This window comes from the organism of the source record quoted next, unplaced genomic scaffold (assembly GCF_019419815.1).
Source record: "Pyrus x bretschneideri cultivar Hongxiangsu unplaced genomic scaffold, Pyrus_bretschneideri_v1 Contig9, whole genome shotgun sequence".
In the NCBI taxonomy this organism is placed as follows: domain Eukaryota; kingdom Viridiplantae; phylum Streptophyta; class Magnoliopsida; order Rosales; family Rosaceae; genus Pyrus; species Pyrus x bretschneideri.
The window spans coordinates 626618-632617 of NW_025999831.1; positions in this window are offsets into that span (position 1 = coordinate 626618).

The following is a 6000-nucleotide window of genomic DNA, read 5'->3' on the forward strand; positions in this document are numbered from 1 at the left end:
ACCTACGCCTGTATGTTGTTTTATGAATAGTCCATGCATAATTGAGATAAGGCTTAGCTTTTGCGTTTGGGGAGTAATGATATGAGATGCCCTTATATTTAATCGTATAATTTAATAAAAAATTATAATAATCAATCCAAGTGTCATGTACGAAATTAGATTTAATATTTAATGGAGGTGCAAATGTGGCCCTAACCAAACTAAAAGATGGTCACCTAAAAGTCAACAAGTCATAACCTAGTGAGAAGAGAAGGGCATTTTATAATGGTTGTAGGGTTGCTTGGTAGTTGAGAAAGCAAAATCCACACACCCACAGAATAACTAAAGAGCGGTGGTGGTGGTGGGTGTTACCCCTTTTCTCATCCTTCTGTCATCATTTATCTATTTTTTAATATTTTATTTCTTATACGTATTGAGTCATTTTTTCTTAACTGTAATAACGGTTTGTTAACCTCTCTTGTTGGGCCCATACACGTTGGATTTGTTTTACAAACGATAGTATTAATTGGTTAAATTGTTAAATATTAGAGGGAAGCGGACAGGTGGGAATCCACACTCACTATAGTGCATAGACATTATTACTTTTCGCTACTGTGATAAAGTGTCATATGCCCATGTATGTCGGATTTGATTCTCATAAATTGGAACCAAACTCACTAAAAAAATCAAAATTTCAAGTCCAATGACCCGTATAACTATTAAGCTCACCATCTCTATCACAAAGTTACAAAAACTAAGCTCAAACAATCTGATTCTTATATACGAAAGTCAAATACACATAAAAAACGGAAGACCTTTACTCATTAAGTTAAAAACAAAATAAAAATATACATATATTAAACCGTGATTTGCCTGTAAAAATGATTCTACTTTAAGACAATCAAACATCTTCCAAGTGAAAAAAGGAGGGAATCGGATGCTTCTTTCTGTCAGCCTCTTCTGGCCAACATTATGCATTAAAGCTGTGAAAGGGCATGCATGTAAATTAAAACCAAGGCGGGGATGGGGGATGACGTAATGATGAGGTACCAAACAACCCGTGAATGTGATGACGTTTCATTGAAAAAGTGGTCCCCTTCAATAAAACAAGGGAAAAGAGGAGGAAGATATAGTTGTGTGGTCCCCTTCAATAAAACAAGGGTCTTCAATAAAACAAGGGAAAAGAGAAGGAAGATATAGTTGTGTTGTGGACCCAGTCGATGCCTCATTGTCCTTGGCTGGGACCTACGCAAATAAAGAGAGCGAGAGAGAGAGAGAGAGAGAGAGAGTTGCTTACAGTTGTGTACATTATTTTTTTTTTATTGTTTCCATTTTTTGGAAAACTTGGAAATTGTAGATAAAGTCATCATATTTTGGAAAACTTGTAAAATAATTTTTTTGCTATCCTCAATTGATGATGGTGATGTTCATGTTATATTTATTACAATTATAAATTTTAAAATTTGTGAAATGAATAAATACAAATTTTAAAATTTTAAAATAAAAAAATAATAAGTAAGATGGTAAGTCATATCTTTCTCAACGTGGATCCCATCCAAACAGGGTAAAAGTAACTATAACCGGTTTGGAAGTGAATTTATGAAGGCCCTAATCACTTCTGGACAAAATAACAAGAGAGATGCTTCTTAATAAAATCACTTAAAAATTACTTTTAATCGATTTTATCCAGAAGCATGTGATTTTATCAAGAAGGACATCAAAAGTGCTTCTTTTCATAAGTGACTACGACTTTTCCAAAATTACTTTCAAATGAGCCATACATTAAAAGAGTTATCGAACTATATTATTACAATATCTTGTAGAAAAAGTACCTTATAACATAGACTGAGATTCATAGTTGTTGATTCTTTAACCATAAGTCACATGTCCCAATCTATATAATGAGTCGGTCCATACTCGACAAACTTTGTCCTGTAATGTAGGAAACCTAAATCTTCTGAAATCATTTAAGGCACCTCTTAGTGTGAGTTACCTTAAGGTCAAACATTAACAAATTGGTAACATGATGAAAAAGTACCAGGAGGATCCTCGCCGGATCCTCCAATCACATCCGTTCATCGTACATAGTGCGGTCAGAAGTCATTGTAAAATTTTTATTTAAAATTGAATATAAATAGTAGCTGACAAAAACTGGTCGTACGATATACGATGAACATATGTGATTGGGGGATCCCTGAAATCTTCACAAAGAGAATCCGGTGAGGATCCTCACTCTTAGTAGGTCTTTGAGCACCTCTAGTATGTTTTATATTGATGGATCCCACTCTACCTCTCTTTTTGGGTGTCACCTCTAGAGCTCTTTCACATCTTAAGCATTTTGTATTTAAAGAGAAATTCTTGCGTACAACCATTAAAGTATTAAACAACCTCACAAGAGATGGGCCCTACTTGTAGTCCTTAGTTTGGGCACACCTCGATTGTGCTATCATATATACAGATAGCTGGATGCAAGAATTTCTCATTTTTTTACTTCAAAGGCATGATTTGTGGTTCTCTTTCAATAACTATAATGGTAAACTATGTATGATTAGGGTTTATGGTTAATGTACTAAACAACCGCACAAGAAATGGGCCCCTACTTGTAGTCCTTAGTTCGGGCACACCTCGATTGTGCTATTGTATACACAGATAGATGGATACAAGAATCTCTTTTTTCCAACTTCAAAAACATAATCGGCGGTTCTCTTTCAATAGTTATAATAATAAACTATGCATGAATAGGATTTAGGGTTAATGTCCTAAACAACCTCAGAAGAAATGGGCCCCTACTTGTAGTCCTTAGTTCGGGCACACTTGGAATGTGCTATTGTATACACAGACAGCTGAATGCAAGAATTTCTCATTTTTCCAACTTAAAAAACATGATTGGTGGTTCTCTTTCAATAATTTTAACTGTAAACTATGCATGAATAGGGTTTAGGGTTAGTGCACTAAACAACCTCAGAACAAATGGGCCCCTCCTTGTAGTACTCAGTTCGGACGCAGCTGGATTGTGTTATCGTATTCACGACAGCTAAATGCAAGAATTTCTCATTTTTCGGACTTCAAAAACATGATTAGTGGTTCTCTTTCAATAATTATAACAACAAACTATGCATGATTAGGGTTTAGGGTTAGGGTTGTCTTTTACAGCAAAGAAAGAAGGTATTGATTTCATCACAATCAGAATGCGTGATTCATCATCTACCATTCAATAAAGGCTTTCCACCGATTCCACGCACTTCACATGCAGATGGTGATGCAGTTTGCAGTAAGCAACTACACTCACTTTTAGATAGACGGACGTTTAAAGCATCTTCTTTTCATACAGTGCTCTTTCCAATTTGTATTTTGAATGTTTGATCATCAAATTCGATACTGATTAATGCCCTAATCTAATATTTAATACAAAATTAATAACCCTAATCCAATTTGTTTTGGTTTTGAAGCTGGACAAATGTACATACATGTGGACTTGTCGATCTTGCCTGGTTATATACTGATGTGCCACGAATCTCATTCATCTTGAGTGAGACAGATCATATAGGGTTATATATTTGTTATTCTTAGCAGGGATTTCGCTGTAATGTTCATGGAGCGAGATATCGTAATATCATCATACTTTCCTTTATGTCAAATTTTTAGCTGTATGATATATACGGTACTATGCGGACAACACATGCTCGCCATACATGCATTACGAATATACTCAATCCCGCTATGTGAACAGTGGATCGAAATCTCTACTAAAAGGAGAGGGAGAGAAGGAAGAGAAGAGGAGGGGGAGCCGTGGGGGGGGGGGGGGGGGCGGCGGCACCTAAGCTAAAGGCAATGTGATGAATCATGGGTAGGTAGGGGTACTTGTCAAACTTTGCGTTGCGTATGGTTAACTTATTATTTGCCCACTCTTTTTCCAATAAGCGTTAAAGCAAGAGAGATACTAATTCATTTGTGAATGGACGGTAGATGTATGAACAATCTATCACCAACTAAAAACTGGGTCAACTGACCTATTAAAAATGTACACAAATCGAGATGAGAGAGAGAGAGAGAGAGAGAGAGAGATATGAAGAACGAAAAAAGTGAGAGTGCAGAATTAATGAGTGGGAGGGATGCACATCGCCTTGCGGCGTTCAACGATAAGCTGACTTTGAAATGAGTGGAGGAATGCCACTAAAGTCAACTTATCGTTGCAATATTTGTCTTATATTGAAGTCAAATTTATCGTCATGTGTCGCGATACGAGATGCATTACCATTTACCAGCATTCATCCCACAAACGCATTGGAACATCTCACAAAAACACAAAAGTACAAGGCCCAATGTATAATGTATACAAAAGTCAGGCCACGGAATTCTAATTTTTACAAGTAATTCTCTATTTTGTTGAGAAAGATAAAAAAGCTTCATGAAGGGCAATTCAATTGGGATCATCCATCTGCTTAATTTAGGACCATAAAAATCTTACAAGGAATTCGCTATTTTGCCCTGTACATGAAACAAAGAAGAACAAAACTTCAAAAACTCCTGGTCACTCCCTCATCTAACAACACTGCAAAACTCATCCCACTTACTTACATCATTAGCCCTTCCTCGATGAGTAATTCTCTAAGTGGATAAGTGGATCCCATCATAGGGCATCATGGGGCTATCGTTGTCAAGGGAAGGGTTGGCATTTTCATTCTGGTTGGGGTTGAAGTTGGGGTTTTTATTTAAATATTTTTAAGGCAGAAGTGAAAATGTAAAGTTGCAAAAAATGTTGGATCTCAAAAACCAACATTTGGGTCCAATATATTAAATAAGTGTGACATAACAAAATGGCAACATATTTCAGCTAATCAACATTGTGTATCATGTCTCATATAATGGTACGACCTATTAATATTTCATATAATTAGAAATGTGGTACAATATGTTACGAATTGTAAGAGTGAGCCAGTCTTATTAGTTTGCGGTTAGTTATTTCGAATTGTGTACAGAAAAATATTCCTTGTGCAATTAGGATTTTGGTATTTCTAACTATGTTTGTACAACACACATTATAAGCCTATATAGTCCTCCTTAAGGAGGAAATGAAGCATTCAAAATAACCTGCGAGAAGAGTAATCTAGTTGAAGTAATTGTTGAGGGAAACACACTTACAACAAAAAACTTTTGTGTAATAAACCTTCTAGGTCGGAATTCAATGGAAGTGTAATGACCTAAAATTTTTAAGTATACATTCGTTATACCTTGACAACTTATGCCCATCAGGTCGGGGCGTGGCGAGAAAATAGAACATGAACAGATAGGATAATTCGGTTGAACCCGAACTAGGACCACAAGTACTCGAACTGGATCATCGAAACCCAAATCGAACCTCGAAATGTCACGCACAAGCTCAAATCAAATAAAAGAGGGCTACTGATGTGAAGTTGGTTTCACATGTGGCACGGGGCCATGTTGATGTATGTAAAAGTCCCACGTTAGAAAACTAACCAAACCACAAACTTTGAATGAATGATTTATCTCTACTAATTGCAACGACACATTATATATAAAACCACACATCTAAAAAACTGCACGAGTGTAGTTCTTTTTTTAAATATATTTTTCCTGGTACAACGATATTTTACTCTAAAAGAAGAGGAGGTTAGAGCAGATCACACAATGTGGCAGATAGTAACCACGTATCGAACTTAAGAAACATATAATACGTAATTTCTATTCATGTGAATCGAATCTGAGACCTCTTACTTATAAATGAAAAATGAATATCACTAGACTATAATACTAGTTGGTACTACATTATAATTAAGTTGGAAACAATATCAATATTGATCGTTAGAAGTATGAACCATCTCTGATATTTTTTTGACATAAATGATTGGGTTAATTTCAGTTTACTATCCTAAAGTTTATTGGTTTTCAACATTTGGTACATGAAGTTTTTTCATCTCAGAGTGGTACATAAAGTTATAATTTTGGGACACATTCATACATCCGTTAAGGTTGCTGTTAAATTTTCCATTAACTGATGAT